Genomic DNA, 20,775 nt, shown 5'->3' with positions numbered 1-20,775 from the left:
TTCCGCATTCCGACATAAGAATTGACATGTCAGTTCTTTAGGTGGAATGCGGAATCAGCCGGCCCATAGAATGGTGTTTATGGTACCAGCGGAAAGGCGCACGTTTATCCGCGAGAATTCCTCAATGTGAACCCACCCTAAGCCAGGAATGGATTTGAAAAGAGGAGAAATCTCAGTCTTTCCTTTATGACCTGTTCACTGTTTATAGTCTGTTGCTCGCTTTGGCTTAAAAAAATCTGTCAGATAAATCTGCCTGTGTAAACGCACCATTAGTCATGTCAATTTACACAGGTGATATGTATCAGGGGTATAGATGATGTATACAGAGGACAGTAGGTGATATGTATGAGTGGTATAAGTAATGTATACAGATGAAGGAAGGTCATATGTATCAGGGGTATAGGTGATGTATACAGCAGGTGCTAGGGGATATGTATCAGGGGTATAGGTGATGTATACTGGGGCGGTAGAGAATATGTATCAGGGGTATAGGTGATATATACAAGAGGTGGTAGGGGATATGTATCAGGTGTATAGACGAAGTATACAAGAGGCGGTAGGTGATATGTATTGGGTACAGGTGATGTATACAGGGGGCGGTAGGGGAAATTATCAGGGGTTTAGATGTATACTAGGGCGGTAGGTGATATGTATCGGGTGTAGAAAATGTATACAGGGGGCGGTAGGTGAGATGTATCAGGGGTAATGGACATGGTCTTACTGTTAAGCTATGGTTGGGTTATGTATTTATTTATTTTAATTATTTATTACATTTGTGCTTAATAGTGTATTTGTTTACCCTTATTAAAGTGCCACGGCCTTTTATCTCCAATGCTTGTAGTCTTCTTTCAAGGAGGGATTGGGGGCTGCATTTTCGTGTGTATCAGAGGAATAGGTAATGTATACAGGGGGAAGTAGGTGATATGTATCAGGGTTACAGGTGAGGTATAAAAGGGGCGATAGGTGATATGTATCGGTATAGGTGAGGTTTACAGGAGGGCTGAAGATGATATGTATCAGGGGTCTAGGTGATGTATACATACGGCAGTAGGTGATATGTATCCGGAGAATAGGTGATGTATACAGGGGGCAATAGAGGAAATGTATCTGGGGTATAGGTGATGTATACAGCAGGTTGTAGGGAATATGTATCAGGAGTATAGGCAGCGGCGTAAGGAGGTGGGAGCAAGGGGGGCAGCTGCCCCGGGAACAAGCCTTGAGGGGGCGCCAGCCTCGCCTGATAAACAATGCCTCTGTCAAACAGTTTTAGCCTGACAGAGGTGAGGAGTGTATGGAACCTCGCAGATGCTCACAGTAGTGCAGTATGTGCACAGGGGTGTAAGGAGCCTCCAGCTCCCTGCTCTGTGCTCCCTGTGTGATATGGAGGCAGGAGTGATAGGTGTTTGGCTGCCTCCACCTCACACTACATGACTGGATTCCCTGACAAAGTGGGACATCAGATCTGCATAACTAGTAACTTCCTGTGTCCCCTGCTGTGAGGCCCCAAACGCAAGTTAGGGTCCTATTACACAGAGCGATTTATAACGACTAACGATAAATAATCGCAAACGAGATTGTTTATTGTTAAACTGTAATTGTTCACCATATTACACAGAACGATAATCACTAGTTACAATCCTTACTATGATCGTTCACTCCAGGGCAATGTGCAATTACACTGAACGATTAGTGAAACAACGCGGAACTTGAGCGAACGAATGTGGAATTACAGCGAACAATTAACGATAATTTTAGTTTCAGGTCTAAATCAACGACATATGAACCATTTTTCAGTCGTTGCCTGCAATTACACAGAATGATTATGGATTAAATATGAACGATTTAACGATTTTTCGCACGATAATCGTCCCGTGTAATAGGGCCCTTACAGTGCAGGCAGCCACGGTCCACACAGGGTCCTGAGGCTGATCAGCATGAGGACCCCACAGGTAGAGCCCAGTCAGCTCGTCTGGTAACAAGTGCTTCCTCCACTTTCCCTCCCGGCTGCTTCTGGCAGAAGTGACACTACAGCTACCTGGTTAGTCCCTTCTCTCTTTAATTTACTGCACTTGCTTGCCTCACCATTGTAAAAGCATAAGCAGAGTGTATTAGAGCAGGTATGGGGGCTGGTCAGATGTGTGTGGTGACAGGAGGCAGCTCTGGGACATGTTGCATACATGATATAGTGACCCTGATCTCCCTGCTATCTCATAGGGCTGCAGTCTGTTGTCAAGAATCCTGATCCTGCATTGACCAAAGCATGGAGCTGACAGGTAAGAAATACACCTCATAGAGCTCATAAATGCAGTTAACTGTGGGACCTTAGGATAACTGTTGCACCACTGTGTGCCCTGTGCATTAAAAAATGAACCTTTGAAAAAGTGCATTTGATGGATCCCCACATTACTACAGAGAACATATACTTTGTTGTAAAGTTCCTTCTCTGTTCCTCCTGGAAATGTATGAAAAACACCTACTGTACATGGAGACACAACTAAGAGCTTAGTTTATGGACACTATGGACAAGGAAACCCTGTAGATGGGGAAGTGGTGGGGCTGTGTCATTACAGTGCCGAGGAGATTCAAACAGTTTTTCTGCTCCTGGCATTATATTGATATATCATGCCATGGGGGGAAACAGTCCAGGATAGGCATTCACCATCCGTGCCATTCGTGTTTATAGAGCGAACACTGAACATGTGAATGCGGCCTGACTGAGGAGCTCTACAGCTGCAGTACATATCAGTACAATGAGTTGTAAGCAGACTTGTGGACTATTATTTGATGGTAAAAATGTAGTCACTAATACTTTATACCCTGGTCAGGTTTGCAGCCCTCCAGTTGTTGTAAAGTTCGGATCCCATGTCTGAGCAGCCAAAGCTTTAGCTCTGCTTTGTACTACAAACTAGAATTTATATATTATTTTACCCCACCTTCCCCCATATCCCTCACAGAAATTATAATTGAGAATATCCGGTAAAAATGAACACTTGACCAGGCTGCCGGAGCTGCAAGGGGACATGTCCATGTTATAGACTTACCTGTCCTGGTTCCCACCTCTATCTTATCCTGGGCTGCCCGCTCTGCATTGCTGCCTGTTTTTTCACAACTGTTTTTCCGGACAACCTTTTAAAGGTTAAAATAAAGAAAATTGTTTTGTAGGTGACAGTACAGTCCTGCCTGATCTGACATCAGGGGACGGAGAGCTGCTAAGGTCACTGTCTATGGTGCTTGCATTAATAATTATTAGATCTGTGCACAATACTTGCACAAAGCAGGTGTCTTCCGTCCAGTGTCTTCCGCCTCAATGCCGAGGAGTTTGAATCTGGGGTGTCAGGGATGGGATGGGGGGGGGGGGGGTGCTAAATATAATCTTTGCCCCGGGTGCTGGGAGAGCTGGCTACACCTCTGGGTATAGGTGATGTATACAGCGGGTAGTAGGGGATATGTATTAGAGGTATAGGTGATGTATACAGCGGGTGGTAGGGGATATGTATCAGGGTTATACCTTATGTCTACAGTAGGTAGTAGGGGATATGAATCAGAGGTATAGGTTAAGTATACAACAGGTGGTAGGGGATATGTATCAGGGGTATAGGTGATGTATACAGCAGGTGGTAGGGGATATGTATCAGGGGTATAGGTGATGTATACAGCGGGTGGTAGGGGATATGTGTCAGGGGTATAGTTGATGTATACAGCGGGTGGTAGGGGATATGTATCAGGGGTATAGGTGATGTATATAGCGGGTGGTAGGGGATATGTATCGGGGATATAGGTGATGTATACAGCGGGTGGTCGGGGATATGTATCAGGGGTATAGGTGATGTATACAGGAAGCGGTATGTGATATGTATCAGGGGTATAGGTGATGTATACAGCAGGTGGTAGGGGATATGTATCGGGTATAGGTGATGTATACAGCAGGTGGTAGGGGATATGTATCTGGGGTATAGGTGATGTATACAGCAGGTGGTAGGGGATATGTATCAGGGGTATATGTGATGTATACAGGGGGTGGTAGGGGATATGTATGAGGGGTATAGGTGATGTATACAGCGGGTGGTAGGGGATATGTATGAGGGGTATAGGTGATGTATATAGCGGGTGGTAGGGGATATGTATGAGGGGTATAGGTGATGTATACAGCGGGTGGTAGAGGATATGTATCAGGGGTATAGGTGATGTATACAGGGGCTGGTAGGGGACATGTATCAGGGGTATAGGTGATGTATACAAGGGGCAGTAGGTGATATTTATCGGGGGTATAGGTGGTGTATACAGCAGATGGTAGAGGATATGTATGAGGGGTATAGGTGGTGTATACAGTGGGTGGTGGGTGATATGTATCAGAGGTATAGGTTATGTATACAGGGGGTGGTAGGGGATATGCTTCAGGGTTATAGGTGATGTACACAGGGGGCAGTAGGTGATGTATACAGGGGGCAGTAGGTGATATGTATCAGGGGTATAGGTGATGTATACAGTGGGTGGTAGGGGATATGTGTCAGGGGTATAGGGGATGTATACAACGGGTGGTAGGGGATATGTATCAGGGATATAGGTGATGTACAGTATACAGGGGGCGGTAGTGGACATGTATCAGGGTATAGGTGATGACTGCTCACTACAATGTCATATCTATCAGCTCCCATACACATGTAATCAGTCTTTATTCAACTCCCCAATGCAGAATAGGGTGGGATTCAATATTACTGCTGGTAACCAACATGTATGTCACCTCCATCAGGGATTTATCAAGCAATCAATAGGAAGGGGGTTCATTGTTGCTTATAGCAACCAATCCTTATTTAGCTTGGTTGCTATGGGCAACAAGAACCCTTCTTCCTATAAGACTGCTTACTAAATGGATAAATCCCCCTCAGGGTGCCTTCACACGTACCGTATCGCTGCGTTTTTAACGCTGCGTTTTTGCTGCGTTTTTTACATGAGCGTTTTGATTTTCACATGATTTTCGTGTGAAAATCAAAACTCGCATGTAAAAATCGCACCAAAAACGCAGCATTAAAAACGCAGCGATACAGTACGTGTGAAGCTACCCTCAGTGGTATTTTGGCCCTGGCAACTGGATTTGGCTCCAATCTTATGGGGACTATAAAGAGAGGGGGGGATGGGGAGCTGGGAGCCTGTCTGCAACTACTGGGGAAGTGTGGGAGAAGACTGGCTGCCACTACTGTAATGCAGGATACCCCTCATGTAGTGCCAGGCTGGGGAATTCACAATGTATATTTTTTTCCATCAGTTTTTTTTTTTCTATAAGTTCCAATCTAAAGAAGTTTTCTTATATTCAATATGTAAAATATACGTTGGTGTAATCTGCTCACAGCAACCAATCACAGCTCAGCTTTTAGCTCTGGTAATATGAGAGCTGAGCTGTGATTGGTTGCTGGGAGCAGTTTACACCAATGTATATTTCACACCCTTTGGTAAATCTCCGCCTGGGTGTGGACAGATGGCTCCCTATTCATTATCTGTGGGGGCCGCTAAACACTGCTGACTTCCAGCCTTATAGAAAATGAATAGAATGCTCTGCACCATTCATTCTGGGAAAAATTGTGTCCCTGATCTCGGTGGGTGTGGGTCCATGTGGACTGACCCCCATGATCAGCTTGCTGTCCTCTATCCTTTGGAGAGGAGCCTGAGAGCTGTACACTTACAGGTATTGCAGACAATGGTAATTTATGAAAAACGCAACCCCCAACCAGTTGGGCATGGTAGGCGGCTGCCCGGGGGCCCTTGCGTCCTAGGGGGCCCCTGCCCTCTGTGACCTGTATTTCTCGCTTTATAAGACGCACTTATAAAACTAAGTGCGTCCTATAAAGCGAAGACGGCTCCCAAGCAGTGCTGAGCACCGCAAGGAAGCCGTCCCGCCCCCTCTATTGCCGCTCACTATCCATATGCATAGTGAGCGGCCCTGAGCCACCCCCTCTGCCCGCCCAGCCCGCCCCTTCTATCGCCGCTCAGCTGACAGTCGATCAGAAGCCCAGGAAAGTGCAATGAGCAGCACTTTCCTGGGCTTCTGATCGACTCAGCTAAGTGGCGATAGAAGGGGCGGGCAGTCCAGGAACTCACCCGTCCGGCGGCCCCAGCAGCTCCTCTCCCGTCATCCTCCGGGCACAGGCAGTGGGGTACAGAGACGCTGCCTGTGTCCTGGATGTATCGTGCAGCCGGACACTTCCGGCACAGGCAGTCTCTCTGTACCCCGCTGCCTGTGCCGGAGGATGTCGGGAGTGCGCGCTGATGGTAGAGGAGCTGCTGGGGCCGCCGGACGGGTGAGTAACTGGTTTGTTGTTTTGGGGGGCACTGGCTACTATGGAGGGCACTGGCTACTATGGAGGGCACTGGCTACTATGGGGGGCACTGGCTACTATGGAGGCACTGGCTACTATGGAGGCACTTGGTACTATGGGGGGCACTGGCTACTATGGGGGGCACTGGCTACTATGGGGGGCATTATATGTGGGGGATTGGCTACTATGGGGGGCACTATATGGGGGGATTGGCTACTATGGGGGGCACTATATGGGGGGATTGGCTACTATGGGGGGCATTGGCTACTATGGGGGGCACTATATGGGGGGATTGGCTACTATGGGGGGCACTATATGCAAAGATGTGGGGGATTTGATTGCGGCGGTTGGGGGGGGGCAATTCGCACCTCTGCCCAGGGGCCCATAATGCTGTTAAGACGGCCCTGCCCCCAACATGCACAGAAAATCTGCAGCTGTCAGAATAAGCTGGGAGTAGGAGGAGGTGCTGTGTGGCTTGGGTAAATTGATAGATAGGTGTCCCCAATAGGTACAGTGGGTCCTTCTATTAGGTAGACAGGTCCCCCAGAATGTACTTTGCCATGTTAGATAGGTATCACCTATCACCTTTGCTTCATGTATGTAGGCATCCCCTGTAGATATGAACCCCCCCCCCCCCCCCCGCCCAACTATATTAAAAAAAAAAAAAAAGTTGAAAAAAATACAAACATGCCCACCGTTTAATGGCCATCGACTTCCCCACACTTCACTTTATCTTTTCAGCCAGAAAAGGCAAGGAGCGTTACTTCCTTGGGGAGGCAGATGCACATAATCAGTGACATCACCATACTCCCAAAGGAGGGTACACACTGCACCTCTAGTGGCCAAAGGCATGGGGTTCTCCGATCTCCTTGGTGGACACTGGGGTGGCAGCCAGGAGCAAAAAGCACTGTGCAAGAAAGGGTCATGTCAGCTTCTAGTCTGGGAGTAAAAGGTTCATAGTTGTTAAAACGAATGTGCCAGCAGTACATTCACTTTAAGATATTTATATGGATAGAACGGCTTGGGAAGCCGGTGCCGCGCTCCTTCTTTTTGAACGGCAGCTCGACGTATGCCGCTGTTCTATTCCCAGGCACCGACCTGGGCTGAAGCACTGGAGGTGGACCTGCCCACCCACAGTGGAAGGAACCTTCGCCCCTCCGATAATTCTAGTGTACTGCTGGTACATTCACCTAAATGTATTTTAGACACAAAAAAAAACTTGGAGTGCATCAGCTAGTTGTAGTCCCAAAAGCCGGCACACATGGGCACCACTCATAGATCCAGCTGTTACACATCCATAACAGACATGCCCAGGCATGTAGGCTGCACATGGGCACCACTCATAGATCCAGCTGTTACACATCCATAACAGACATGCCCAGCATGTAGGCTGCACATGGGCACCACTCAGGGATCCAGCTGTTACACATCCATAACAGACATGCCCAGGCTTGTTGGCTGCACATGGGTACCACTCAGGGATCCAACCGTTACACCTCCATAGCAAACACCAGGGTGCCTTGCTCTACTGGGAAGTCCCCCCTGGAGGTATCGGGTAGGATACAACAGCCATGTAACCCCGAGGAGAATGGAGGAGTTGATGGGAGTTAAGTCTATTTTTTGACACTTCATAAAAAAAATTGGGGTGAGCTGCTAGAACCAGTTCTCATCTGTAACTAGTTCTAGACTCATAACCAGCACTCACAGCCTGTGCAACCGTTACACGTCCATAACATACGTGCCCAGGCATGACGGCTGCATACAGGTACCACTCAGGGATTCAACCATTACACGTCCATAACGGATAGGCCCCGGTGCGCATTGATAGTATGCATTGGTAGCCTGTACTGCAGGGTAGGACCTTCAGCTAACAAGGACCACACCTACTGGTTACAGCTCAGTACTAACCTCTTCACCTGCTGCAGCCCCTATATATACCCGGAAAAGGTTCTACTCATTTGCATATATTACTGAACAAGTGATCTGATTGGCTGGGGCTGTAGCTTTCCTATTTGCATATTTTACTGAACAAGCGATCTGATTGGCTGGAACTGTGGCTTTACTCATTTGCATATTTCACTGCACAAGCGAACTGATTGGCTGGCACTGTAGCTTTACTCATTTACATATTTCACTGCACAAGCGATCTGATTGGCTGGCACTGTAGCTTGGAGCAGCAGATTTCTGCAGCAGTTTGCACAGCAGTTTATAGCTCCTGAATTGCCATTTTAGCTGCCACTTTAGCCACATCTGCTCACTACTGGCGGCTTCTTCAAACTGTCACAGCAGTACCAGCAGCTACCACTAGAGGGATGTGGGGGTGTCACTGTATGCATATTTAGATAGCTTCATTGAGTTCAGTGGTATATAAATGTATATATTTAGTGAGCCCCCACTGGTGAAATAATAGTTTTGCTGTGGGGTCCTGCTACATCTATGGGCAGATTTATTATCTAGTAAATACCTTGTGAGACAGATTGGGGTTGGGGTGTGGGGAGAGCAACAATATTTAGAACATTTTGTTTTCCCACAGTTCTGTCAATGGCTAAAGACAGCCAACTTTCCTAGTGTCACCGCAAATCTGCCTCTTCATCAGTGTCGGTCTGGATTGGCTAAGGCCTACCTGGCAGCTAGGTGTGCAGTATCCTGCTACCTGTTCTGCCGCTGCTGATCTAAATGGCTGTTGTGTGGGAGTAGATTTGTTACAGTGTGATTGATCCAGTATGGGTACTGTAATTTAGAACATGTATTGCTTGTCGTGTGCATACACTGTGATATAAAGGTAATCTGTAAGCTCTATATCATGCTCAGTGCTGCTGACAGGGAGATAACACTTATGATACCGACTTCCGGTTCCGGCGCGTTTGGGATGGCAGCAGTGTGAGTGAGCTCCTCCACCCTCCGCTCATAATATCGCTCCCCGCTCTGACTCCTGACATTACCGGCCCTGCCGGACCACATCCCTGACTTCTCTAAGTGCCGAGGAGTCGGAGGCACCACTTCATTAAGCGGGGAACCAGTTATACACCTCCCCATAAGCCCTCCTTCATTTACCTCACAGCTCTGTCACAGGGACACCTAAGATGGTGCCGACACGAGGTGCTGCTGCTGAGGCACACACAGAGGAAACCCATACCTCACAAACCCCAGTGCCGCACCTCTGTGACACCATAATACCAGGACTAAATATGTCTTGCAAGGCACTGGCAATTCAAGTGTCCAAAATGATATTAAATGACATAAAATCCTCTCTTGAGGCCACTATAGTTTCCTCCCTAGCCATACAGGCAGGGGCGGTCTTGGCATTTCTGGGGCCCCAAGCGAAGTTATGTCTGGGGCCTTCCCCTTGACATGCGGTCCAAAACAAACGCTGTGTGTTGCCCCCAGTAGTATATACCCCTTGTGCGCTACCGCCAGTAATATATACTCCTTGTGTGCTGCCCCCAATAGTTTATACCCCTTGTGTCCTGCTCCCAGTAGTATATACCCCTTGTTTGCTTCCCCCAGTAGTATATAGACCCCTGTGTGTTCCCCCAGTTATATATAGCCCCCCGTGTGCTCCCCCAGAAATATATAGACCTCCTGTGTGCTGCCCCAGTTGTATATAGACCCCCTGTGTGCTGCCCACAGTTGTATATACCCCCTGTGTGCTCCCCCACTAGTATATAGGCCCCCTGTGTGCTCCCTCAGGGGTATTTAGCCCCCCTGTGTGCTCCCCCACTTGGATATAGACCTCCTGTGTGCTCCCCCACTTGGATATAGACCCCTGTGTGCTCCTCCAGTAGTATATTAACCCCCTGTGTGGTTCCCCCAGTAGTATATAGACCCCCTGTGTGCCCCACCAGTATTATATAGACCCCTTGTGTGCTGCCCCAGTAGTATATAGACCCCTGTGTGTTCCCCCAGTTATATATAGCCCCCCGTGTGCTCCCCCAGAAGTATATAGACCTCCTGTGTGCTGCCCCAGTTGTATATAGACCCCCTGTGTGCTGCCCCCAGTTGTATATACCCCCTGTGTGCTCCCCCACTAGTATATAGGCCCCCTGTGTGCTCCCTCAGGGGTATTTAGCCCCCTTGTGTGCTCCCCCACTTGGATATAGACCTCTTGTGTGCTCCCCCACTTGGATATAAACCCCCGTGTGCTCCTCCAGTAGTATATAAACCCCCTGTATGGTTCCCCCAGTAGTATAGACCCCCTGTGTGCCCCACCAGTATTATATAGACCCCTTGTGTGCTGCCCCGGTAGTATACAGACCCCTGTGTGATCCCCCAGTTATATATAGACCACCTGTGTGCCTCACAAGTAGTATATAGACCCCCTGTATGTTCCTCCAGTAGTATATAGACCCCCTGTGTTCCCCACCAGTAGTATATAGACCCCTGTGTGCTCCCCCAGTAGTATATAGCCCCCCTGTGTGCTCCCCCACTTGGATATAGACCTCCTGTGTGCTCTCCAAGTTGTATATAGACCTCATTTTTTGCTGCCCCAAGTAGTATATAGACCCCCTGTGTGCTGCCCCCAGTAGTATATAGACCCCTCTGTGAAGCCCCAGTAGTCTATAGCCCTCCTGTGTGCTCCCCCTGTTATATAGCCCCTCTGTGTGCTCCCCCCATTTATATAGACCCCTGATGTGTGCTCCCCCAGTTAAACAGATCCCTGTGTGCTCCCCTCCCATATAGTATATAACACAATTAAACACTTATACTCACCTGGGTCTGGGCGTCTCCTCTTCTCTTCACTCTTGTGGCCACAGGAAGGGTTTTCCCTGCGATTACAAGAGGCTGCACTCCCCTTGTCCTGGCGCCGATGCTCCAGTGATGTCACTGGCACCACAAGGACAGAGCGGCCACTTGTGACCGCAGGAAAAACCCTTCCTGCGGCCACAAGAGTGACTGACAGGAATAGGGCCAATGTCTCCCCCCCTGTCAATGCTGCTGCATGTAACTATGAGCGCTCATTACGAGTGCTCATAGTTACAGTTCAGATGGCAGCAGCGAGCGGGGCAGCGGCCCTGTCCAGCGGTCTTGAGCACAAGAGCGGAGTGTGGGGGCCCCCCTTGATGTTGGGGGCCCCAAGCGATCGCTTGGGGTGCTTGGTGCCAAAGACCGCCACTGCATACAGGGAGATATAGCAACGCATACCTCACAGATTACTGAACTTCAGGAGAGAGTCAGCTTGTTAGAAGATGAAATACATTCTACAAAAATAAAACTACAACAGAATATGAATGTCACAGCTTCATTGCAAACAAAGACTGATGATCTAGAGAACCGCTCTAGGCGCAACAATTTACGTATTATAGGTTTACCTGAATCCATTCCAGCCATGCAATTACATGCTATATGTTCTCTAGAAATTCCCCAAGCCTTTGGTATCCTAGGTCACATTACTGTGGAAAGAGCTCACCGTGTGGAACCCCCACCAGCGAAACAAAAGCAAGATGCAAATAAAAAAGAACAGAAACCCAGACTAGTGGTTGTCAAGTATCTGAATTATAATGATAAAAACAACATTTTACAAAGCTTTAAAAAATCTACAGTTGATGTTGCAATTCGTGGCCACAAAATCCTTATGTTTAATGACTACTCCGCAGCAGTGGATCAAAAACGTAAAGCTTTTGCACACATTTGCTCAACATTGGTGAAAAATCAAATACGATTTGCTCTTCTTTATCCTGCCATACTGAAAGTTTTCAAATCGTATGGTTCAGCCTATCTTTACAGTTCTCCTGAGGAAACCATTTCTTCCCTTAGGGTATAAACCCACTTGCCGGATCTGCAGCGAGTCTCCTTGCTGCGTTTTTGCAGCGAGACTCGCTGCAGATCCTGGCCCTATACTTTCAATAGCAGAGAAACTCGCAGCAGGGATGTACATCCCTGCTGCGATTTTGTCTGCAGCCCGCCCCATTAACCCCCCGGCCGCCGGACATTATACATTACCGGGTCCCCGTTCCTGCTTGCTTCGGGGCTCCCGGTGTCTTCACGGCCCGCCCGGCCAATCAGTGCGCTGCGGCAGGGCAGCGCACTGATTGGCCGGGCAGAACGTGCCGGGAGCCGCCGAAGCAAGCAGGAGCGGGGACCTGGTAATGTATATCCTGCCCGCAGCCCCGGCCGCCCGATCGCCCCCCCGCAGACCCGGCCGCCCCCCCGCAGCCCCGGCCGCCCGATCGTCCCCCCGCAGCCCCGGCCGCCCGATCGTCCCCCCGCCGCCCCGGCCGCCCGCTCGCCCCCCCGCAGCCCCGGCCGCCCGATCGTCCCCCGGCAGCCCCGGCCGCCCAATCGCCCGTCCCCCCGCAGCACTGATCGCTTACACGCCCCCCTGCAGCCCCGGCGATCGGGCGGCCGGGGCTGCGGGGGGACGATCGGGCGGCCGGGGCTGCGGGGGGACGATCGGGCGGCCGGGGCTGCGGGGGGACGATCGGGCGGCCGGGGCTGCGGGGGGACGATCGGGCGGCCGGGGCTGCGGGGGGACGATCGGGCGGCCGGGGCTGCGGGGGGGACGATCGGGCGGCCGGGGCTGCGGGGGGGACGATCGGGCGGCCGGGGCTGCGGGGCTGCGATCGGGTGGCCGTGGCTGCGGGGGGGGGCGGCCGGGTCTGCGGGGGGGCGATCGGGCGGCCGGGGCTGCGATCGGGTGGCCGTGGCTGCGGGGGGGCGGCCGGGTCTGCGGGGGGGCGATCGGGCGGCCGGGGCTGCGGGCAGGATATACATTACCAGGTCCCCGCTCCTGCTTGCTTCGGCGGCTCCCGGCACGTTCTGCCCGGCCAATCAGTGCGCTGCCCTGCCGCAGCGCACTGATTGGCCGGGCGGGCCGTGAAGACACCGGGAGCCCCGAAGCAAGCAGGAACGGGGACCCGGTAATGTATAATGTCCGGCGGCCGGGGGGTTAATGGGGCGGGCTGCAGACAAAATCGCAGCAGGGATGTACATCCCTGCTGCGAGTTTCTCTGCTATTGCAAGTATAGGGCCAGGATCTGCAGCGAGTCTCGCTGCAAAAACGCAGCAAGGAGACTCGCTGCAGATCCGGCAAGTGGGTTTGTACCCTTAGGGTATAAACCCACACACCGTATACACAGCGTATTTACTGCTGCGATACGCAGCGAATACGCAGCAAAAACGCAACAAATACGCAACAAAAACGCAGCAGATTAGATCTAAATAACTGAACTCAGCATTAAATCTTCACCATCAAACTGCTGCGTATTTGCTGCGTATTTGTTGCGTATTTGCTGCGTATACGGTGTGTGGGTTTGTACCCTTAAGGGTATAAACCCACACCGTATACACAGCGTATTTACTGCTGCGATACGCAGCGAATACGCAGCAAAAACGCAACAAATACGCAACAAAAACGCAGCAGATTACAAAAACTCAGCATTAAATCTTCACCATCAAACTGCTGCGTATTTGCTGCGTATTTGTTGCGTATTTGCTGCGTATACGGTGTGTGGGTTTGTACCCTTAAGATGTAAAGGGTCTCACTCCACCTATTCAAGACAAGCACAAGAGACGACGTTTGGATGGTCCTACTGACACAGTAGAAAAAATGGAATGATTATGAACTCCATCTCTGTTCTGTTGGACGCTATGCTGCTCATTAAAACTGAGTATTTTTTCTCTATTTAGCCCTATATATGTTGACTAAATACTATATTAGGGACACCTTGTTACTACATTATTATTTTCTTTAGTCTAGGTAGTAATGCATTTGGTGGTGTGTGTGTGTATGTATTTATATATGTATGTATATGTGTATATATATGTATATGTGTGTGTGCATGTATATGTATGTATATGTATAATTCCACCTTGTATGGTTTTAGGTTTAAGTACAACTTCTTTAAGTACTAATTATTATATACTGGCTCTCCCTTTTATTTTATTTATTTGCTTCCCTGTGACAACTCACACATTTCTCAGGAGGGTAGGGATGTGTATGTCTTTCATTTTAATATATACTCATTTAGTGGAGCGGAGGTTGATGTGACCTCTCCACCAGTTATTTCTTTCTCTTTATTTCTTCTCCATAATGCGGAGTTTGCGAATGCTCCGAACATTGGACAATTTGAAAAAAGGAGGGCCGGAACAGGGACGCAGTCATGTGAGGAGGCCCGCATGACTGGGGTTTGTAGGAGGCGTACGTAGGTACGTGGGGGGCGGAGCTTAGTTAATGTATGCACTGGCGGCCGGGGGGAGGCGCTAATCAGTCGGCGGGAACCACGGAGCAGTTAGGTCGCCCGCACTCTGCCTCTCCTGCAATGGCCGCCGTCATGGATCTCCTGGAGCAGCTGCGGGCTGCTGCCGGCACTGCGGACGCGGTCTGGCTGCAGGAGCGGCTGCAAGGTCTGTTGGACGAGGTCCCGATGGGGTCTGGCTCCCTTCCCTCTGCCTCCCTGTCTCCTCCTGCTCTCCCTCCCGCCTTGTCCCCTCCCTTATTCTCCGCTCCTGATTCCCCCCCTCACGTCCAGGCCCCCCGGCGGGTAGCCCGACGCACCCGGCCTCCTGCTCGCCTCAGTCCAGAGCAGGAGGCTCTTGGTTCCAGGCGGCGCCGGCGGAGCCCCTCCAGGGACCCTCCGGCCCGAGGCCCGCGGCCAACAGCCGGCGGCAGGCGGGCTCGGTCCGGCAGGAATCCGCAGAGGCGGCCTGGTCCAGCGGCGCGGCGCAGGTCTCCCCCCGGCAGGGGGGCGGGGCCTTCGCCCGCTTCCTCAGCAGCACGTGCTACCTCTTCGGCGGCGCGCCCCGGCGATGCTCCGGTCGGGCCGCCGGCTTCCCTGCCTGACTTCCTGACCCCAGCATTAATTAGGCCCCGGCCCGGGCCCAGCACCAGAAGCAGCTCGGGGGAGATAGGTGTGAGCGGGGTGCCGCTCCAAGCAGCGTCCCAGCGGCGCTCACAGGCAGCCTCAGTGCAGGGGCTCCATGCTGCCCCCCAGCAACACCCTCTTGGGGCCTCACAGCATCGACCTCTGGCAGTGGGGCGTGATCCCCGGGCGGCAGTGGTTCCAGCGGCTGGGCAGTCAAGCTCCGGCCTTTCTGCAGACCGGGCAGATGAAGAGGCCCCCCTGGGGGTCCCGGGATCAATGGACCAGCGTATGGATTCTCCGCAGTCAGCTGGTGGGCCCACAGCACCTACGCAGCTCGGTGAGTGTCTGTCCTTGTCCCATCCTTTCCCACCTATATTGATGTCGCAGGGTGCTAGTGTTAGACCCCCCTTGGGTTCCCCGGGTCTCTCCTTTAGCGGGTTGGGGGAGGGGGCTAGTGGATATGGGGATAGTATAAGTGAGTTATTGGGGAGTGTGCGGGAGCTCTTGGCCCGTTGTGAATCGGGGTCGGGTCAGAGTACTGGGGTGTCCCCCGTGCGGGCTTGGGTGACTGAACAGGTACCGGGAGTGGGGGGGGCTAGCGCAGTGGTGGCCAGTCAGAGTGTGGGGGTTCCTAGCAGCTGTGGGGTGGCAGTGTCGGTGCAGACGGAACAGGAAAAGGTAGAGCAAGTGCGGTTGGATGATAGGGCAAAGGGGGAGGTGTACGTCTGTTTCGAGGGACCGTTAGGGTCGCATTTGAAAAAAGAGGTTCGGGAAAAAATATGGAAGGACGAATATATAGAAATATTTTCGCTCCTTCCTCTGGAGAAGTTCAACCTAGATAAGGGGAAGAAGGAGGATAGCAAGAAGGAGGAAGAGGAGAAGAGGAGGTGGCGGCTGATCCCTCAGACATTCAGTAACTGGCTGCAGGCGTTCGCCATTTTGGCGAGCGTGGTAGGGGAAAAGACGCCGGACCACTGTTCCGCGCTTTTCTGTTATATGGACGCCATTGGGGAGGCTCATCGTACATACGGCGGCCAGGCTTGGCTCCGGTACGATGAGCAATTCCGGCAGCGGAAGGCGATACGTCCGAGCATACGATGGGATCACAAGGACATTGGTCTTTGGCTTAGGGTTATGGCCCCGACGCGTTATGGGCACCCCTTTCAGGGAGGGGCCGGCACTGCCGGCCAGACGGGTGGTGCGGGATCGTCAGCTCAGTCCGGGCAGCAAGGGGGGCAAAAATCAGAAGTCTGCTGGCAGTTTAATGACGGCCAATGCAAATGGGGCTATAGTTGTCGGTTTAAACACGTCTGTTCCGTATGTAACGGTACCACCCATGGGTCGGCAAAATGTTTTAAGAGAGGGCGGGGTAGAGGGGCCGGGCAGGCGAATTCGCAAGGGGGAGACGCCGGTGAATCTAACCGCGATGCTCCCGCATCTAAATAGATTCCCTGATCGGCAAAAAGCGAATTTATTGATTGGTGGTTTCCGTGACGGTTTTGTAATTCCCTCCCCTTCTCATCACGTCCCCTTATCGTTGCGGAACCTTAAATCGGCTTATCAGTTTCCCCGGGTGGTTAGTGAAAAATTGGCAAAGGAAGTAGCCCTGGGTCGGATGGCGGGCCCTTATCGCCTCCCTCCGGTGGAGGGCCTGGTGGTTTCTCCCTTGGGGGTGGTGCCTAAGAAGGAGCCTAATAAATTTAGGCTAATACACCATCTTTCGCACCCCAAGGGGTCCTCGGTCAATGACGGCATAGATCCGGACTTGTGCTCCGTGGTCTATACGTCGTTTGATGCGGCGTTGAAATGGGTCAGGTTCTATGGGAGGGGGGCGTTGATGGCTAAAACGGATGTGGAGGCGGCCTTCCGCCTGTTGCCGGTGCATCCGGACAGTGTCCGGCTGCTGGGGTGTCATTGGGACGGTGCATATTATGTGGATCGGTGTCTGCCCATGGGATGTTCCATCTCATGTGCATACTTCGAGGCCTTTAGTTCGTTCCTGGAGTGGACAGTGCGTGACGTGGCCGGTGTGGCGTCCCTGATTCACTACCTCGACGACTTTCTGTGCATTGGTCCGTCTGGCTCCCCTGTCTGTCGGTCACTGCTGGGTACGGTGGAGTGGGTGGCTAGGTCGTTTGGCGTCCCTTTGGCGCCGGACAAGACGGAGGGCCCTACTACGGAGCTCTCCTTCTTGGGGATCACCATTGATTCCGTGGCCTTTGAGTGTCGACTGCCGGAGGACAAGCTCCAGTCCTTGCGGGAGGGTGTGGAACAAATGGCGCGCCAGAAGAAGGTCCAGCTGAGAGATTTGCAGGTCTTGCTAGGCAGGCTGAACTTCGCCTGCAGGATTATCCCTATGGGGAGGGTGTTTTGCCGGAGGTTGGCAGCTGCTACCTCCGGGGTAACGGCTCCTCATCATTATGTTCGCCTTACTAGGGAGCATAGGGATGATCTTGGGGTTTGGGGGTCGTTCCTGGAGCAGTATAATGGGAGATCGCTGTTGATGTCGGAGGTCATGGATAGCGCTGACTTCGACCTCTTCACGGATGCGGCAGGTAGTGTGGGCTTTGGGGCCTATTGCCAAGGGCAATGGTGCGCGGCACGGTGGCCGCCCGGATGGGTCGGCTCGGCTTTGGGGCGGAATCTGGCCTTCCTGGAATTGTTCCCCATAGTGGTTGCTGTGTTCTTGTGGGGGGAGGAGTTTCGGAACAGGAAGGTCAGGTTTCATTGCGATAATATGGCAGTAGTATCGGCCATTAATAACCTGACGGCATCATCCCCTCCAGTGGTTCGGCTTCTTCGTTGTCTGGTGTTGGAGTGCTTGAAACGGAATGCTTGGGTGGTGGCTGTGCATGTGCCGGGAATCCTTAACTCAATTGCTGATTCTCTCTCCCGCTCGCAGTTCGACCGATTTCGGGAGCTGGCGCCGGAGGCGGAGTCTCAAGGGCTGGAATGCCCTCAACACCTGTGGGAGCTGGGCTTCGAGCGGCAGGGCAATTGATTCAAGGTTCCCTGGCACCTGGTACGTGGAAAGCCTATGCGGCTGCATGGGAACTTTGGGAGGAGTGGTGCATTGAGTTTGGGGGGGTCGGGTCAGATGAGGACAAGAAGTTGGCTTTGTTGTGTTGGGTGGGGTTCATGTCGGCCTCTGGCTGGTCCGTGGCTAGATTGAATAGAGTGTTGGCGGGTTTGGCTTTCGGGCTTAAGCTACGGGGGCACCGGGATGTGACCAAGGATTTTGTGGTAGTGCAGGCGGCTAAGGGTTTCAGGAGAGGTGTCGTGGCTCGGGATGGTAGGAGGCCGGTTTGTTTTCAGTTGTTGGAGCGGTTGGGGGAGCAGACTAGTTGTGTTTGTAGTTCTGGGTATGAGGGTGTGCTCTTTAGACTTGCGTTCTCATTGGCCTTTTTTGGAGCATTGCGAGTTGGGGAATTGGTAGCTCCCAGTGGTAAGAGGGTCGGGGGTTTGTTGAAAGAGGATGTAGTATTGCATCAGGATAGGATAGAATTTTGGATCCGGCGGTCGAAGACGGATCAGGTTGGTAGGGGCCGACGGGTGGTCTTGGGTAGGCTGACGGGTTCTGACATGTGTCCGGTCCATTGTTTAGTGCGGTATTGGGGAGTGCGTCCTTCAGGGGTGGCCCCTTTGTTATGTCATGCGGATGGGACCTTTCTGTCCCGATACCAGTTCACGGTTGTTTTTAGGAGGTGTTTGACGGAGCTGGGGTTGGATGCATCCTGTTTTGCCCCTCATTCGTTTCGTATAGGGGCGGCTACGGAAGCCGCTGGTTGGGGCTTGGGTGCCGATGTAGTCAAGCGGATTGGGCGATGGGAATCTGAGCGTTTTAGAACGTTTGTGAGGCCACATCTAGTTTGAAGGCGAGGGGAAGGTAGGTGTGTAAGAGGAGTGTTGGGTTGTTTCTGTCACGTCTCTTTTTCTTTTCTTTTCTCTCGTTGCAGTTAGACCTCCTTGCCTGGTGTGGATCTTTGGGCATTCCTATGTGGCTAGGGGGGCCCGGCGGGCGGATGTGCGCCCGAATGGAAGGCAGCTTGGGTTCCCGAGAGAGGCAGCGGTGATCAGGTGGCTGGGTTTTAGTGGTTTAGTGTGGAGCAGGGTCTTGCCGGAACTACAGAAGGCTTCATTGCTTGACAGAGTCCCTGATGTGTTGGTGCTCCATGTTGGGGGCAATGATTTGGGGGTTCGGCCCATGCGGGAGCTTATTAGGGATATCAGGAACGACTTGTTCAGGATTTGGGTCCAATATCCGGGCCTGATTACGGTATGGTCAGAGATCGTGCCTCGAGCTACTTGGCGCACGGCGCGATCTGTGGATAAACTTAACAGGGCTAGGGTGAAAGTGAACAGGGCTGTGTCTGGTTTTGTGATCCGGAATGGGGGGCTGGCAGTGAGACACATTTATTTGGAAAACAGGGGGGAGGATTACTGGCTTACGGATGGTGTGCATCTGAATGCGGTGGGCATGGACCTATGGGCTCTGGCATTGCAAGAGGGTCTAGAGAGAGCTTTGATCCTGTGGGGTAACTCGCATGCTTGAGGGGGTCAAGGCCTGCTCGTTGTGGCGGGGGGGGTCCTTGTAGTTGGAGGTAAATTGACGGGGGGATGGGGGGTTCATCCGGGGTATGACCCTCCTCCTCATTTCTGGAAGTAATTAAATGGTGGTCTGGCGCATGTGGACTCTCAAGGAAGGTTTATCACCGGAGAGTTGGTGGTTGGCATGGTAGCCATATTGGGATTGGTGTCCCTGAGTCTGGGGGGCGGCTGGGGGCAATATATATGATATATAGATAACTAACCGATGTGTTAGTCGGGCGTCAGATCTATGTAGCTACAAGGACCTCCCTCAATGGTTAGTTAGAGTATCGGTTTATACTGTTAATAACTTGTATGTTTTATATGTTAATAAATATTGGCTGCTGTGGCCATTATTATCCAAACAGTGGTTGTGTCATTATTCAAGGGGGGGGGGAGGAGCTGGGATGGAAGTTTCAAGGGGGGTGGGGTGGAAAGAAAAGGGAGGGCAGGGGTGCAACGGAAAGGGGGTTTGGCATTGGGATTGTGGCGTATGGGAGCCGTACTCTGCAATACCAAAGTCAAGGAGGGCCGGAACAGGGACGCAGTCATGTGAGGAGGCCCGCATGACTGGGGTTTGTAGGAGGCGTACGTAGGTACGTGGGGGGCGGAGCTTAGTTAATGTATGCACTGGCGGCCGGGGGGAGGCGCTAATCAGTCGGCGGGAACCACGGAGCAGTCCCACCCTCCCTCCCCTTTTTTGGTTGCTACCGGTTTGGTGGGGGGTTTTTTGTTTGAGGGGGGGGGGGGGGGTCGCGGCATTTTGGGTACATTGTGGGGTGCAGGTGTCATTGCAGCCGGGCGGGGGGGGGTCCTTGTAGTTGGAGGTAAATTGACGGGGGGATGGGGGGTTCATCCGGGGTATGACCCTCCTCCTCATTTCTGGAAGTAATTAAATGGTGGTCTGGCGCATGTGGACTCTCAAGGAAGGTTTATCACCGGAGAGTTGGTGGTTGGCATGGTAGCCATATTGGGATTGGTGTCCCTGAGTCTGGGGGGCGGCTGGGGGCAATATATATGATATATAGATAACTAACCGATGTGTTAGTCGGGCGTCAGATCTATGTAGCTACAAG

The sequence above is a fragment of the Dendropsophus ebraccatus genome, chromosome 11 (genome assembly GCF_027789765.1).
Source record: "Dendropsophus ebraccatus isolate aDenEbr1 chromosome 11, aDenEbr1.pat, whole genome shotgun sequence".
Lineage (NCBI taxonomy): Eukaryota > Metazoa > Chordata > Amphibia > Anura > Hylidae > Dendropsophus > Dendropsophus ebraccatus.
Note: the sequence above shows the minus strand (reverse complement) of the source record.